This window comes from Polypterus senegalus, chromosome 16 (assembly GCF_016835505.1).
Source record: "Polypterus senegalus isolate Bchr_013 chromosome 16, ASM1683550v1, whole genome shotgun sequence".
In the NCBI taxonomy this organism is placed as follows: Eukaryota; Metazoa; Chordata; class Cladistia; order Polypteriformes; family Polypteridae; genus Polypterus; species Polypterus senegalus.
In genome coordinates, this window is record NC_053169.1 from 18,354,207 (window position 1) to 18,372,944 (window position 18,738).

Sequence of the window (18,738 nt, forward strand, 5' to 3'; positions counted from 1 at the left end):
GATAATTCCTCTGTCTCCCCTTCCTGGACAGGTTAAGAGTCTGGGTGTCATCCTTGACAGTACTTTATCCTTTCAGTCCCACATCAATAACATCTCCCGGTCTGCATATTTCCACTTGCGTAACATTAATCGTATTCACCCCACACCACTGCTATCCTCGTTCATAGTCTTGTCACTTCTCGTCTTGATTATTGCAATTCCCTTTTCTTTGGTTGTTTCTCACAAATCTCTTTATAAGCTTCAACTGGTCCAGAATTCAGCTGCCCACCCACATCATTACCAGAACCCCCTCTATTCACCATATCACTCCCGTCTTGCAGCAGCTTCACTGGCTTCCAGTTCAGTTCCACATTCAATTCAAAATTCTTCTGTTAACTTTTAAGGCTATTCACAACCTTTCCTCCATATCTGTCTGACCTCCTCCATGTACCCTTGGATCCTCTTCCTCCATCCAGACTGTCCCCTTCATCCGTCTTACCACCATGGAGAGCACAGCATTCAGTTGTTCTACTCCCCAGCTCTGGAAGTGCCTACCATCTGAGCTTAGAAATATTGAATCATTTTCACTTTTCAAATCTAAACTTAAAACTCATTTGTTTAAGACTGCTTTTTCTCTTTAATTACAATTGCTCGGTCTGATTTTAATTTTTGTGTGTTTAGTTTTGTTTGTAATGTGTGTTTTTTTTTATCTATTGTTCGGTGTCCTTGAGTGTTTAGAAAGGCATCTATGAATAAATAAAATGTATTATTATTATTATTATTTATTATTATTACTATATACATCAGGATTTTTTTATATAAAGTACATTAAAAATTCTGTGTTAGGGAGTGCACGATACTCGGTTATAATAACAGAACTTTAGGAGACGGTGTTTGTGTGTTGTTGTCGCTGTGTTCTCTGTTGTTGTAATCAGACACACTTGGGGTCTTGAAGTGAAATGAGGACTGAATTTTTGGTTTGCTCAGTTTCCTGTTCATTTTGTGCCATGGATTAGGTTAAGAGAATGCTTTTTTCATTCCTGCTCATGTCATTTATGTAAAAGCAATCAAGATCATGTTCATTTCTCCACATTTTCTTCTATATTTGGTATAGTTTAGCTGGAGTTAGCAATGAGTAGCAAGTAGCCTTGGGCAGGACACTCAGTTACTCACTGGCCCCCAGTCCTAAAGTCAAAGTCAGCCCTGGCCGAATGTGCACTACCAAGTGACTTGCTAGGAAGGGAATGCTGGGCAAGAAGGCAGCTTTTGTCCAAGATGTCAGTCACTGTGAAAGGTAATGTGTGAGTGCAGTAATGGAAAAACCTTCTCCTCTTCTATGCTCTCCCAAGGCTAGTTTTACACTGCAGAAGAAGGGCCCATAATGCAACAGTAACACAATTTGGAATGTACTTGATGCAAAAGGCCACAAACAAGTAGCAGAACTTATCGCCTCTGTCATATCCTGTCTTGATATAAGGTGTGAATCATAAATAATTCAAGAATTCATTTTCTAAACCTGATTATTCCAAGTTTGGGTTATGGGGCAGCACTGGGTACTCAGGTGCCAGTCCATCACACAACTTGCTCTGTCATCCAAGGACAACTTAGCATAAAGGCTAATAAATTCAGCCTTGGGATGTAGGAGAGAAACTGAGTGTCTATCTGTGTGTTATACAGTGAATTCGGAAAGTATTCACACCCCTCTGCTTTCTGCACACTTTATTGTGTTCTAGATTAATAATATTCATTTCATTGACTTTTTTATGTCATCAAAAATTCTGCATGTAAAAACTTATTACTACATCACAAAACAAAAATTCATCTGTCAAAAAACTGAAAACCTTAAAGGCTTCACTTTTTCCATCGTTTTTTACACTATTTTGAACATATTCCGCAATTATATTTTGATTAAAATACGCTATTATATTATACATATACACGTAACGGCGTACTGCACGAAAACGTGCATTAAATACACTTGACTTGAGCATTTCCTAGTTCTCATCCTCTTTCTCTGTACGTTTAGCATTCGTTTGCTCAGAGGTTGATGCGCTTGCTCCTTCCTGAGCAGCTCTTCTTTTCTCCACCCTAGCGGCCCGCTGCTTCTCCTCTTTCATTCGCATCTTTTCGCGTTAAATCTGATTAAGTTAGTTTTTGTGTTGCAATTACTTGGTACGTTTTCTTTAATTTTTCACTTAAGCTGGCACTTCAGTCTTCAATCTGCCTCAAGAATGATTAGCGAAGGTGGTAGGGAATGAGAACGGCGCCCATACGCATGCGCCGCATGGTCGCCCTGCTGCGCGCTGCCGAGAGTTGATTCTACAATAAAATAAAATAAAAATAAAAAGAGTAATAAAAACCATCACCCCGAAAGTGGATAGTAGACGTCACGTAGTATATGTGTACCAAAGTCAATCGGTGAAACGGTTTGTGAGCTACAAGTGATTTAAAATACTAGACAGACAAACGAACAGCCTCGGTAGCGTATTATATAAGAAGATACAGGATACAAGTAAGCAATTTTATTTTTATCTACCATAAACATCCTATTTTTATTTTGTAGATTCAGTGGCTCTCTTTGCAATTTTTGTTTATTTATTAATGAACTAAATATCATTTGTTTCACAACATCGTAGCTAACATGTTCGTGTTACAATTTTGTCGTAAAAAGGAATACAATTTTTTTTTAATACATTCATAATCAAAAAACTAATTTAATTAACTTATCAAAATCGAAGATGAAGTATAGATCATATATAGCTATGATATCTACTCATATATATTGTGGACGCTGTTCGCCCAACACACGTTTATTTACAATACCATATACAAGTTTTTGTGCACTCACACACCCCAGTGCCTCCAGCACCGATTCCCCAAAGTCCAGGCCACACAGTTCCACTGCCTTTCTCCTGGCCGCCTCTAGTCCTCCCTCCAGCTCCGTCCTCTTCCACCCGACTTCTGCCGATGACTGGAGGGAGGCGGCCCCTTAAATAGGAACCCGGATGGGCTCCAGCTGCTTCCCAGCATTCCCCTGTAGCCACGCCCCTGTGTGGCGGAAGTGCCGGCTGCGCACCCAGAAGCCGTCCAGGTGTCCCCTGGATATTCAGGCACTGGGGCGCCACCTGGCGGTGGCCACGGGTCCCTACAGGGCTGGGCTTCCAAGCCCTTCACCCGAGGCCCCCTACATAACCATATAATATAAAATCCTATGCCTATAAGTGCAACGTTTTTATGCATGTCACGTTTTTTGTCACGCTTTAAATCGGGCTTATTTTAAAACCTACATACATATGTTTGGTATCATTCTTTTCAGAGTTTATCTTTAATGTGATGTTGTTAGATTTTCAGATTCTTTTTTTGTTTTTAAATTAGAAACTAAAAAATATCAAAAACTCGCGTCCCGCAAGACGGGACTTTGTGCCAAAAAATGTAACCAAGCCCGGGGGCTAGAAATAAAAAACAAAGAGTAGAACAGCTGTTGTAGAGGCTTTTAAATGTTCGAAGCGCCGTGTGAGATGTACAGCAGCAGCAGTAAGCCAGTAGCTGATCGAGCAAAGAGGAGGTAAAAAAAAAAAACTATATTCATTTCCCATTGTATCACCATTTAAGAGGGGGTTTCGGAGGAGCGACAACATCTTCTTGGGCTCCTTGGGTCTCCTTCATCCCCCCTTCACAACATGAGCGGCAGAGATGCAAAGTGGCGCAGACCGGGGAGTTTGGAGAGCGAAGTGAGCAGGGGGGAACCACTTCGTTTAACTTATAATATTTATTTATATACATAAAATATTTAACCTTTAAGTGATTGCAAAAGAATTTCACATGGAAGAGACTAATTGGAGATTCAGTCTTGTATGTCGGTTATCATCCACTTGACGCTGGGAACATTTGGACAATCATTGAAAATTGCTGGAATCAATTTGGACACCGCCTGTTTCTCACATGGACAACTTTATGTGGCATGCTCAACGGTAGGATGCTCTAAGAACCTTTATATATTGGCTAAAGAGGAAAAAAACTAAAAACGTTGTATATAACAACGCACTTCAGCTAACAATACAAGCACATTAGTGAGTCTTCATTGTTTAATTTATTTTAATTTTTAAAGGTGCATTTTTTTTAAATGATATTTTCCTCAAACTATTTAAAACAACAAAAAAAAAACCACTATTTTCCTCCAGGTCAATTCTGGGTATTTCAGCTAGTAACCCATAATGATAAAGGTTAAGAAAGGTTCATTAATTTTTAAATCATAAACTGAAACTGATTTATCAATCATATAGTGCCTTTTATATTGATTTATCTTTCTATAACCTAAATCTTGTCAGTTGCCCACAGTACATGAGCTGCAATATGTAAAACCTCTCATTTACCAGAATAAGAGCTCATCCTAATATTATTTATCTATAATATAGTGTCTTTCTTATCAGTCTGTGTTATTTTTCTATCTACATATGTTTGATTTTGTAAAATATGGTGCCTTTCATATTTGTCATGTCTGCCTATTATATGTCTTTCATATCTGTCTGTCTCGCTGTCCATTATGGAGTGCCTTTCATATCTATCATGAAGGGAAGTATATGATAGGAAGGAAAATCCCTATATACTCTAATAGATATGAGGTACTATGTAATAGATAGATATACACATGTACTGTATATACTGCTTTCTTATCTTATTCTTATCTTATCTCATGACACTCACATTTATCTGGCCATATGATTTATACCTTACTGAATTAATTTTATTTCCACACAATTAGACTTTTTTTTTCTTCCCTTTGACTTTCCAGTTACACAAACAAAGCAAGAGAAGAGACTCATGTTAGTGCAAGGCTTAAAATGGCAAACAAGTATCCTATTTGTTTTTAATGTATTTTATAGAATTTACTGAATGACCAAGGGTGGTACAGTGGCGCAGTTGGTAGCGCTGCTGCCTCGCAGTTAGGAGACCCTGTGGGTTCGCTTCCTGGGTCCTCCCTATGTGGAGTTTGCATGTTCTCCCCGTGTCTGCGTGGGTTTTCTCCCACAGTCCAAAGACATGCAGGTTAGGTGGATTGGCGATCTGTTCTTGGTGTGTGTGGGTGTGTGCCCTGCGGTGGGCTGGCACCCTGCCCAGGGTTTGTTTCCAGCCTTGCGTCCTGTGTTGGCTGGGATTGGCTCCAGCAGACCCCCATGACCGTGTAGTTAGGATATAGCGGGTTGGATAATGGATGGACGGATGAATGACCAATGAGAAAACTGTCACCATTTCTGTAGTCTGCCAATGGGACGGGCCTCCTTTTAACAAAATATTCTGTAATTGAATTTGATTTAGCAAATCAGACAACTGGTGTTTAGTTCATTACAGCTCAATGACAAATAAATGGACAGATGGTGGTGTTTTACATGTATATTAATCAGTTTCTACTTTCTTTTCTGTGTATTTTAACAAGTCTGTGTCTTGGTGTACTAATTCTGTATTTAGTAATTTGTACAATTTGTACTTCCATTTTACGTGAGGACCTTGTCATAGCACTATGCACATGCGCTCAGTGGAGAGCACTATGGAAAATAAACTGAATTAAATGTACTTGTTTAATAGCATCTTCTCAGTAATACAACCTGCTATTCCATGTACACTGTCCTCCTAGTGTCCTCATAGATTCAACCATCAAAATCATTCTACTGTATATACTATATATATTTCTCATTTCTGTCCTTCTAAATGTCCTTATTTCTTAAATTTCATGATTTAACAGATGTCTGCTTCTTTATGGACTCTATTTGAGTTAATCATCGACAGTTACCTGCCTGAGAATTTCAGGACACACGCATGCATGGCAGACGTCTGCATTATAAAATCAGTTAAGTTGTTGTTCGGTGCCACTGAAGTTACACTTTTAGACAATCATTAAAAATCTGCAGGTGAGCAAGTCCCCAACGTTTTTTTTTTTTATTGCAGCCGAATTTGGATGCCTGAATGGCGACTCTGGATGACACACCTGTTAAATGACAGATTATTTCTGACCGTGTCTCCACCTGCCTCAGGTGATGGGGGACGGGGCTCATTTGAAAGTAATTTGCCTGGACTCCATTAATGCAGGGGTGTTTGGGTTCATCCGAGATAAAAATCCATACTGGATTAAGAATTTGTAATAATACAGCTGCTGTTCACTTACTACTGCATAACAAGATCTTAAGAAAGGCTTTGTGTTAAGTGGCAATAACCGACTCCAGATGCACCAGCCCTGTTATCAAGGTGATGTTCATGCTTTGTAAGCCTTAATAGCACTAAAGGATGCATTTGTTAAGTGTTTGTTTAACAGTAGTAGCTGACCAATTAATCCATCGAGATTAATTAATTAACAAAAAAACTGGAAGAAGTTCTCTGTGCACTAAACAGTAAAAAAAAAAATCAAGAAATTCGATGTTCTATCTGATGAGCCCTCATCCAGCATGGTCTCAAGTGGGTCACACTAAAAAGACTTTAATACATGCTATCTATCTATCTATCTATCATATAGTGCCTTTTCTATCAGTCTATCTATTATATAATGCCTTATCTATCTATCTATCTATCTATCTATCTATCTATCATATAGTGCCTTTCACATCTATCATATAGTGCCTTTCACATCTATCATATAGTGCCATCTATCTATCTATCTATCATATAGTGCCTTTCACATCTATCATATAGTGCCTTTTATCTATCTATCATATAGTGCCTTTCACATCTATCATATAGTGCCTTTCACATCTATCATATAGTGCCTTTTATCTATCTATCTATCTATCTATCTATCTATCCATATCTATCTATCATATAGCGCCTTTCACATCTATCTATCTATCATATAGTGCCTTTCACATCTATCTATCTATCTATCTATTATGTAGTTCCTTTCATATCTATTTAAACGTCTATTTATCTTGCCAGCTCCCCACAGTATGTAAGTGGCAGTAGTTAAAAATTATTGTTCCCCATTGGTTCCTATCCTGTTTGAAGGTGCTTGAGCAATTTATACAGAATAAATAACTTTGAGTGGTTTTTGTGTTGTTTGACCAATGTACAAAATCCTAAGTTTGTGTATTAAAATTTCATATTTTATTTCAATAACCTGTGGAATCTGCCAAGGGAAGCCTACTTTTCAAAAGCACATAAAAACAAGTTGTTATTTTTGATGTTTTAGAATTATTATTCTTTATTTTACTTTTAAAATGCTGGAGGACTTTGTGCTGCGAAGATGAGACAGTTTTATTTCAAATCTCAAGTGGAAATGGATATTTATTTTCTAAAGAATAGGAAATGTATCCACATGTCGTGTACTTTGTTCACTGGCAATGCAAAAATCTAAAGTACTTGAGTTGTCCTTCTTGTTAATTTGGCTTATTGTTTGTTGAAGGGCATTCTAATGTGTCACCAAGTCCAAGTGTATTATGACAGTATGACAAATGTGTGGTGCGCCTCTTACCTTGCCTTGCTGCTGAACACTGACTTAATTGGCCTCCGTGGCTTTTACTGAAAGAGTTTGTGTAAAATGAAAATGAATGAGTGTGCATAACTGAGAAAGATGAAGAGACCTTGTGAGGGTTTTTTCAGTTCTGCAGTCTCCTCTCATTAACCAGATATGCTTTTACATTTATTGGCAAACCCTGTTTTACTGAGCACGCTCATCCTCTCGTGTACTGGAATCTCACCCAGGATTGCCTTCTGCCATACCTGATTCTGCTGGATATGCTCTTGCTCCCAATAACCTTTTACTAGAAAAATCAGGTAAAGAAAATGAATGAATCAATCAAAATATATGCTGCATGAGATCATTTGTCCAGATAGTTTCTAATTTTTATATTTATATTCGCTGAAGTGCCCCGTGTTTCCCAGGTATATTTTCATAATGGGTGGAAAGTTTTAAAACTCCATGAACTCTGTATGTTAAATTGGCTTAACTATAATATACCCGCAAAATTACATGAACGACCACTCCACTATTTTGAAGTAATGCCCTGCTTTTGTGGTGTTTGCCTCTCACTCATGACTCTCCAATAAAGTTGTGGAAACTCCATGAAGTACTGTATATATTTTAAATGGCATGAGGGACAATTTAAATTCAAAATTTCATGAAAGTATACGTAGCCTTTTTTGAGGGATGCAGAATTTTTGGGTTGGTCCTGCATCGCACTACACCATCACTGGATGGGACACCAATCCTTATTACAGGGTGGTCCAGATCTAATTATGCAGATCCAGATCGTCTGGATGACAGCTCGGCACAAAGACGATTCTTCATGTCGTCAGTTTGCACACTTCTCGATAGTTCAGGATTTTTCGGGTGATTTTCTATGTAATTAACTTAAGTTATAGCCTAATGAAAATTGCATAATTAGATCTGGACCATCCTATATATTATGGCCCAGCAATGCACTGGCAGCACTTCCAGAAAGGCCTTTGGCATTCCACTACTTTGTGCTGGATTAAACTTGTTTGAGAATGTATTGCGTTGTATTGTCTCTCTATTATAATAAAAAAATCTTGGGTCGAAACGTGATTTTCTTGGAGACACTTTAACGTCCCGCAAGACAAGGAAGTGAGACCGAAGGATAGCTGCTGTACAGACTTTTAAATGATCGACGTGCAGCGCGACATGCAGATCACACAGCACAGCACAAGCAGCAGCAGCAAGCCAGCTGATCGAGCATAGAGGAGGTAAAAAAACGGTACGGTTTAAGAGGGGGTTTTGGAGGAGCGACCGCATCTCCTTAGCAAGAGGCAGGGACACAAAGTGGCTGGCGCATAACTCATTCACTACAACTTTAGTACTGGCAAATATGAAGAAATAAAAAATGAATGAAATGAAAATAACAATCTTTTTAAATCGTATATATCCGGTTAGCCTAACCCGGGGGTGGACAAGCGAAGTGAGCAGGGGGTGGAGCCCCCAGTATTATAATATAACTAGCCACAGCACCTCTTGAGTAATAGAATAATTAAAAAATATATGCTATCTCTTGTGCTACATGTACCTTCAGTGCCTTTCCTCTGTATTTCTGTACGTGTGAACGTCTCTTGGCCGGAGCTCTCTCTGGTTGTACATCTCACAATATATTTATTGCAGATTCTCCCCATGTCCATTTCACTTTTCTCCAGGTACTCAAGTTTCATCCCAAATAGGTGTGTGTGTGTGTGTGTGTGTGTGTGTGAATGTGACCTAAAATGGATTGGCTCCCCATCCAGGGATGGCTCTGGGCCTGTAATTAATGATGTCAGGATAGGCTTCAGGCCATACCAGTGTGTATGTTTAAACATGGATGGATGTTACATTATAGTATCCAGTAGGCTGTGGTGACACCAGTTTGGCTAACCATTGGATTTCCCACTCTGTGCAGTAGTAGGTTCTTCTGTTTTCTGAATTTCTAATACAGTGGTGCCTTGGTGTGTGAGCATAATTCGTTCCAGAAGCATGCTTGTAATCCAAAGCAATTGTATAACAAAGCGATTTTCCCCATAAGAAATAATGGAAACCTAGATGATTCGTTCCACAACCCAAAAATATTCATATAAAAATGATTAATACAAAATATAAAGTAAAAATACATGAAACAAATTAACCTGCACTTTACCTTTGAAAAGAATTGTGGCCGGTGTGAGGGAGACGAGAGAGAGGAGGAGGAGGAGGAGGAGGAAGGTTATCGTGTAGGACGACTTTCACTCTAACTAACAGAATCCCTGCTATCTGTTGGCTCACTGGAATCGTTTTCTTTTATTTGCGACTTCAACAAGGAAACACATCCAATGAAAGGTACTTTTGCCCTTTTGAGGATGTTGTCGAAATGTAACATTGCATTGTCGTTAAACACATTCATCGCTCGCACTGCTACAGTCTCATTCGGGTGGTGCTTTTCTACAAAAATGTCCACTCTTTCCCACATTTCACACATCTCTCTAATCTAGTACTGTTATTAAAGAACAGTCACTACACTTGGACACAAAATAAAAAAATGCTTTATGCACACACGCGTCATGAGCAGTATACGGTCATAGGGATGTTGACAATACAAGTGAGGCACGCCAATTGTGAATTTCCCCTTGGGATTAATAAAGTATCTATCTATCTATCTATCTATCTATCTATCTATCTATCTATCTATCTATCTATCTATCTATCTATCATATAGTGCCTTTCACATTATCTATCTATCTATCATTATATAGTGCCTATCTATCTATCTATCTATCTATCTATCTATCTATCTATCTATCTAACTGAAACCAAGCATGGGAGAAGATTACCCACAATCCAGCAGCAAGAGAGAGACAAGAACCATCGACTCAGTCACATGACACTCGGCAGACAACGTGTATACATACTACTTGTATTGCAAGACCTCGCTTGTTTAACAAGTTAAAATTTATTACAAATTTTTTGCTCATCTTGCAAAACACTTGCAGACTGAGTTACTCGCAATCCAAGAGTCATCATTTTCTGACAGTCATTTTTTTTCCTATACTGTATATTTTCAGGTTGATTGGCAACACTCCATGATAGATTGGCATCCTGTCCAATGTAAATTCCTGTGCTTCACATCTGATAGGAAAAAACTATAAGTGATCTCTGCAGTGCTTTATACCCCCAACCTCTTAAAAAACCCCACACAGGAGTCGTATGGACAGATGGCACGGCAGGGCAGACAATCCACATCCTTGTTTAGACAGGGCGTGTCATTAATGACTGCTCTGGTGATCACCTGCTGTTGAAACAGACAAACCCAGATGGACTTTGAAGGCTCACGCCTGGCACTTCTGTAGCTGTCCGCTCATTGCGTGACCTTGGGCCCGTAATTTGAACACTTTGCCCCACTCTTCAGCTATCTTGGGTAAATATTTTCTTAAGTACCCCGTAAGCAGCTGAGTGTCTATGTTCTCTGAGTGATAGAGCGTTTGATTTCATGGATATCTTGTTACAGCCATTTACAGCAGTCATTCCCTTCCTTTACACAAGCACTCCTCGCTTCCCACCGGCGCGTGCGGAGCAGCGGCCAAACGGCTGCCAGGGATCAACACCAGAAAGATGAAACCACATTTATCAATGGCACCAGTTTGCCTGGCAGGTCTTTGCGGCAAGACTTGTAATATTAGGTTTCACACCATTAGCCATGGAATATAAAATTAGATCACTGTTTTTAAATTTAAAATATCCAGATTAAAAACTCAGAGTTGTAGCATTTTTGGGATGTGTTTAGCATTTTACAGGCAGTGTGGCATAACGATTAAGGCTTTGGACTTGAAACCCTTAGGTTGTTGGTTCCAGTCCCGCTACTGACACTGTGAGACCGTGAGCAAGACACTTCATCTGCTTGTGTTCCAATTTGAAAAACAAAAGAAATGTAACCAGTTTTATATCAAATGTGATAAGTTGCCTTGGATAAAGGCACCAGCCAAATAAATAAATGTAAATATACATATTAAAAAAAAAACTGAATGTGTGAATTGATCTTGTGATATGCCTCATACAAAATGCTGCCAGAACTGGCATCATCACTCCTCAATCCTAAACTAAATTAGCAGGGTAATAAATGGATGGATGAATGAATAAAAAAATATTGTCACCAGCAACCTTCAACAGTCTTGGTACGAGAGATTGAGAGTGTATGGGTGTCCTGTCCAGGTTTGGTTCATGAGGTTCACCTGATAATGCTGCGGCCCAGGGCCTGGTGACCCTGAACTAGATTTGACAAGTTCAGTAATAGTTGGATATAATAATAACTAATGATGTTTGCGTACAGTCATCCCACTTCTGCCACCATTTATAGAATACAGGTAGTCCCTGAGTTACGGACATACGACTTACGAATGGGTCCGCAGCTGCTCCTTTATCTGTCTGGGGGACACAACCAGGCTCCTCAATAATTGCCGCTCCATCTTCAGCCTGAGGACGTTGAAAACGGTGGCTGGATAGATGGTGGACGGAGGCGGTTTCGCTGCTCATGCAGTGTAGTGTCCCTTGGGAGGCTCCAGTTAATTAATTGGGTGGCTGGGTGCACGGAAAGCGGCGACTCTGAGTCCATAGTCACTGGGGCCGCAGCTACCGCTTGTGTGCAGGACGGAGGCTTGATGGGGTGGAGGGGGTCATTTCACTGCCCGCCCGCCCACCACACAGCCTTGCAATGTCACTTGAATGGCTGCTCCATTCCTTCTCGGTGGGTGGCTGGTGATGCTGCAAGCGGTGACCCGGTTGTGGCTGAACGGGGGCCATTGAGGGTGAACGGTGCGGTGGGGGGTAGCATTGTGGCCTGCGCCACCACCACCTACTCAAAGCATCATGATGCACCAACATTGATGGACTGAAAGCCAGAAGTCTACGTGACCATCATCATCAGGTCCTTCCATGAAAACCCTAAATACAAAGAGGACTGTTTGACTTATGTTAGGTAGATTGCCCAGAGGGGACTGGGCGGTCTCTTGGTCTGGAACCCCTACAGATTTTATTTTTTTCTCCAGCCTTTGGAGTTTTTTTTGTTTTTTCTGTCCACCCTGGCCATTGGACCTTACTCTTATTCTATGTTAATTAATGTTGACTTATGTTTATCTTTTATTGTGTCTTCTATTTCTCTATTCATTTTGTAAAGCACTTTGAGCTACATTTTTTGTATGAATATGTGCTATGTAAATAAATGTTGATTGATTGATTGATTGTAGTGTACCTCGGGTAGGCTGCTTGTTGAATGGCGGCGGTGGTGAGTGATTCACTACCCGCCTTTGGCCGCACCCTGTTTGTTCTGGGTGGGCTGACGCTGCAGGCAGCATACTGTAATGGAGGTGACTGTGTGGTGGGCGGGTGGTGAACTGCCCCTCGCTGCCCCCATTCATTCTCAATAGCAAGCCTACTGGTACTGTTACGCACTTAGCAGGAAGTTATCTCTTGTCAGTACATCACACGTGTTGACGACGGGTGCCTTCCTGCTGTGATAGCGTGTACAGTGCTGTGCAGAAGAGCTCATCTTAACCTTTTGTCTTCTCTGAAATACAAATCTGATGCAAGTGCCGGTGATACAGTAAAGAAGAGAAAAACCATCACCATGGAAAATAAAGAAGAAATAATAAAAAGGTCAGAGAGGGGTGAAGCTCCATCATTCATTGGCAGAGCACTTGGCTACAGTCAGTCAACAATAGCATTTATTAAAATACTGTAACTGTGCTGACTTACATACAAATTCAACTTAAGTACAAACCTACAGTCCCTATCTCGTACGTAACCCGTAACTGCCTGTAGTAAGAATACTCAAGAAATGAAGGCTTCAGCCAGTTTTTATTAGTTGTTGGATAATACTCACAATAAGCAGCTTCAGGGCCCTGGACTCCGCTCCCAGTATGGTAACTCTCCATATGGAGTTTGCTTATTCTTCCTGTGATCACAGCATTTTTTTTTCCCCCAGATACTCTGCCTTCCATTTAATACCAAAGACATGTATGTTTGCTATCTGGTTTCTCTAAACTGGTCCAGCATGAAAGTGTTTATGTAAATGTGGTGCCCTCTGCTGCCAGGTTAACCTTTAGCACCCTGTGAACCTGTAATAGAAAATAATCTTCAGAAGGTAGATAAATGAACACTTTTTCAGGTTTATGTAATTGGAGACACCCAAAGGTAAGCAAAGAAGACAGCAAGAGACGGGTTGCTAATTCCCTTTAACCATCACCATTACCAATTACCATACCATTAATGGCATAAATATGGTCAGATGACACTGCAGTTGTGACCCGCTGGGCTGGCTACTTTGAGCAGTTGTTCAAAGCTGATCCTCCAGCTGGGATGTTGGATATTTCTGGGTCCACGGTTCTTGAGGCTGATCGTCCAATTAGCAGTGAACCCCCCAGTCTCACTGAGATTGCACAGGTGGTGAACCAACTAAGGGGGGGAAAGGCTGCAGAGATCTGTGGTATCCGGGGTGAACTTCTCCAGGCTGGTGGTAAGGCTGTCCTCCTGGCATTGCAAGCAATCTTTGCTTCCATTTGCGAGACTGGCATCATCCCAACTGACTACAAAACGGGACTTGTCGTCCCTATCTGGAAAGGGAAGGGTGATCGCCTGGATTGGAGCAACTACAGGGGGATAACACTACTCTCTGTGCCGGGTAAAGTCCTTTCTAGGGTCGTCCTCAATAGGATCTGTGATCACTTGCTCATCACCTACCAGCGACCGGAACAGTCTGGTTTTACGCCTAAGAAGTCTACCATCGACCGCATCCTGGCACTGAGGGTTCTCATGGAGCGCAAACGCGAATATCAGCAGAGTTTCTTTGCAGCCTTTGTCGATTTTCGTAAAGCATTTGACTCAGTTGATCGAGCTGCCCTGTGGGACACACTGAGGGATCCCCTCGAGGTTGCTGGATATCATGGCCGGCCCGTACACTGGTACTGTGAGTGCTGTGCAGAGTGGAGGCAGGACCTCTGCATTTTTCCCAGTTGATTCTGGGGTTCGTCAGGGGTCTGTTCTGCTCCTACTCTGTTCAATGCTTGTATGGACTGGGTGTTGGGCAAGGTCGTGGGGTCCAGCGGCTGTGGGGCATCTGTTGGTGAAGAAAGATTCACGGATCTTGACTTTGCTGACGATGCTGTGATCTTCACGGAGTCAATGGAGGCTCTGATCGGGGCTCTTGAGAGACTGAGTGAGGAGTCTGAGTGTCTGGGCTTGCGAGTGTCCTGATAAAAACCAACATCCAGGCCTTTAATGACCTCTTGGGCACGGCCATCAGCAGTGTGTCTGTCTGCGGAGAGAGTGTTGAAGTCATCAAGAGGTTTGCTTACCTCGGCAGTGACATTCATGTCTCTGGCGACTCTTCCTATGAAGTCAGTAGATGGGTTGGGAGAGCATGGGGGGTCATGAGGTCGCTGAAAAGGTGTGTGTGGCGCTCCTGATATCTATGACAAAGGACGAAGGTCCAAGTCTTCAGAGTCCTGGTGCTTCCTGTCTTGCTATATGGTTGCGAGACATGGACGCTATCCAGTGACCTGAGACGAAGACTGGACTCCTTTGGTACTGCGTCTCTCCGGAAAATCCTTGGGTACCGTTGGTTTGACTTTGTGTTGCTCATGGAGTCCTGAATGATGCACATTACCTGCATTGTGAGGGAGCGTCAGTTACGGCACTACGGCCATGTGGTGTGTTTCCCCCGAGGATGATCCAGCTTATAAGATCCTCATTGTTGGGGACCCGAGTGGCTGGACCAGGCCAAGGGGTCCCCCACATAACACCTGGGGTCATTTCCGGAGGGTGAGACTGGTCTGTCTGGGGGGTTGCAAACCAGGATCCCGAGTTGTTTTGTCATGTACTGGATGCAACAACGCACTGTAGCAGTGCCTGCTCCCCAACTTGACTTGACATTTTTTGTGTGGCTGACACCATTGTGTCCCTTACAGATTAGTATGTACACTTGCTCTTTGCCAGTTACGGGGAAAGGCTTTATATAAACTCAGGCCTTCAGTCAAAATGTTTGTAGGCTTGGATTGACTTGCCTGGCAGGATTGGGTGTAGGGGAGCTAAAAGTCAGCTTATAAGGCATTATAAGGTGTTCTTGATTTTAAAATGTTTTATATAGTGCATTTGAAAAGGCAGTGTCATTGCAACACGCTTTACAAAGTACACAAGAATGTAAATTGATATAGTTAGGATGTGATTCCAGAGAACTGTCTCTTATAAACCCTATGACATGAAGGACTGTCTAATATCCCCTTAAGACAAGTGATCAAGTGAAACCTTAAGATCAACAAATAATGGCAAACGTTTTAGGATACTGTAGGCAGTTAATAAGTTCATATTACACCTTTCATGTGAGCACTAGGATGAAGAGTTATACATCCACACTACTATGTTTTCATTTAGAAACGACTTCTTTAAACAAAAAGGATCAATATCCACACTAGCATTTTCACATTAAAACAGCCGAATATGCCTATGGCATCCACCTACATTGGGCATGCACACATCAGAATAAATCTCTGAAGGGACAGTAATCCCTCCGGTCATGGGGTTTATTACAAAACTGCAGCGACCAGCAAATTCTTTGCCTTTTGAACATGTATGCAAACTGTACAAAATACAACTTCGATGCATACAGGTAAACTAAACAACAAGCCTCACTGAAAGCAACTCCTCCATGTCCAGTCTTTTGGAATATAGTTTTGTTCCTTGAAGGTTGACCAATCAGGGAAGAAGACACTGTAATGAGCAGGATCCAATCAGGGAAGGGCTACGTAATGAGCACAAGCAAATCAGAGCACGGCTGAGGTCTGCGTTTTCACCTGTTCAATACTACAGTGCCGAGGCTGCGTTCTCAGAAGCTTATGGCTCTGAAGAGTGTCTCTTTTCTGGCGTTGAAAACTGCCAGGGTAGTGTGAACAAAAGGTGGAGACTAATTTCTGTTTCTTTACACTAAAACGTTGTAGTGTGGATGGGGCCAAAATGAATGTTCAGCAATGGATGGCATACCATCTCAAGCCAGCAGTGTAGTTTAAATTGGACATTTTCTTCTGCACTTCCCCTGTTCGACTTGTCAGTGCATGGCCTCTGTAAGCGCAGTGCAGTTTGGCTCTTGTCATATTTGGCCTTCCCACTCAAACTGCATTTCTGTTGCTATGACAACCTGGTGTTTCTGATTTAACTTCCATCATCACAGACAAAGCTATTTCTACTACGGGGCAGAGGAAGGGGAGATTACCCAAATGCTAAGTCCTACATTTTGTATTTATACGTAATCGCATTTGATCCAAGGTAACATTAAAAATGCAGAATAAGTGCGTAAAGACGATGGTGAGTTCAAAAGGAGGATGTGCAGTGATGACCACACATTACTGCTGCTGTTACAGAGCACTAGAAGATTGGGCTTGAATCTCACCGTAGCTGCTGGCTGTGTGGAGTTTGCTTATTCTCTCCAAGTTATTCTCCAGTCTCCCTCCTGCATTGTAAACGTGTGTGTGTGTATCTGATTCATTGGAGACTCTGAATTAATCAAGAATTAGTGTGTGAAGGCTAGGGTTATAGTCGGCCTTGATGTGTGTGAGTGTGACCATACAAGTACTGGTGCCCAGGGTGGGGTTGATTTTGTACTTAACACTGTCAGCATGAGCCTATATTGTGTAATTTATATTTTTAAATAAATGTCAATTATAACACAACTAGCCGAAGCCCGCCGTAGCAGGAACGGAAAACGGTGAGAAAGGAATTCAGTATAACAAAGGCTTAGGAAACCACCGTCGCAGTATAACGAAAATAGCAAGGAGCGAAACCAATGCCAGGGGTCGACGAGAGAGTACCTTCCTGTAGCAGGCTACGGAAAATATAGACATATATAGATAGACGCCACATTCATTGTGTTGCCCAGTCGACATGATAACTCCGCGCGTCTGTCATATTGCGAGTGGTAAAAGTGCCATTTAAACTAATACAGATAGACGTGGAAACCGAGTTTTCTGATGAAAAAACAGTACGTTTTAAACCGTATCGTTTACATACAACAGATTTTGGGGAATCGTTTACATTATACACTAAATGCGTGCGTGTCCCATGGTCTTAGAGTTGGTGGGCGTGGCTCTCTGTCTTGCTTGCCCTAACTTAGAGTTGGCGGGCGGGGCTCTGTGAGTTGGCGATCGTGGCTCTCGTGGCTCGGAGTAAAGTCAACGTGGCTCAAAGGTGCATATGGACTTCTGCACAGACGAAAGCGACGGAGGCTGTGTTTGGTGAGTTGTTGCGTTCCTCGAGAGCGACGCTAGACTCGGGAGGACGGTTACAGCTGTCGTGCGTATCCCATGACGCGTTAAGAGGGTTAGAGTTGGCGGGCGGGGCTCTGTCTTGCTTGCGCTCACTGTCTTGCGTGCCCTTAGTGAATTATATATATATATAGATATTCTTAAACCTTCCTAGGTCAATTCATGGTCATCCAAGGCCTGGAACGTATTCTGACAGGGCAAGTAGTGCAAGTAAGGACAAAAACCTTTAATAAGGTGTCTGTCTGTACAGTACGCCATGGAATGAGGAGATCAGCAAGCAAAAATGAGCAGAAAATGTCAGACTGAGTTGGTAAACAGGAGGGCGAACTATCTAGCAACCTCAACCAAATGGAGTTGAAAAATCAATTCAAGAACCAAAACTAACAAGAACAATACCTAAACAAAATCTAAGTCTAATGCACATAAGGTTTTTTTTGTAATGATCCAAAAGCTTGGAAACTTACATCATGTCACTATCTTAAATACCGATGGCATCATGGGGTCACTAATAGTAATACTGGCAATCAGTGTCATTGCTGTATAGTCAGTCAGCCATTGTCCAATCCGCTATATCCTAACACAGGGTCACAGGGGTCTGCTGGAGCCAATCCCAGCCAGCAGACGGCGCAAGGCAGGAACAAACTCCGGGCAGGGTGCCAGCCCACCGCAAGACACACACATACACACCAAGCACTAGGGACAATTTAGGTTTGCCAATGCACCTAACCTGCATGTCTATGGACTGTGGGAGGAAACCCATGCAGACACGGGCAGAACATGCAAACTCTACACAGGGAGGACCCGGGAAGCGAACCCAGGTCTCCTTACTGCGAGGCAGCAGCGCTACCCACTGTGCCACCCATTGCTGTACATAAAATGGATAATAAGCACAAATGCTGTTGCCTACAGCACCATAATGTTACTGTCATAAAGTGAAAAATAAAAAATGTATGCGCCCAAAAAATCAAATTATAAAAAACAAGAAATAATAATAATCATGACAAATACATAAACACA

The 18,738-nt window shown here is 41.7% G+C and overlaps 1 protein-coding gene across 2 annotated transcripts in view; it reads left to right on the top strand.

The window, feature by feature from the left end:
* The window catches only part of dlk2 (delta-like 2 homolog (Drosophila)), a 78,667-nt gene that overhangs the window by 13,685 nt on the left and 46,244 nt on the right, over nt 1-18,738 (top strand). The window lies entirely within an intron of this gene.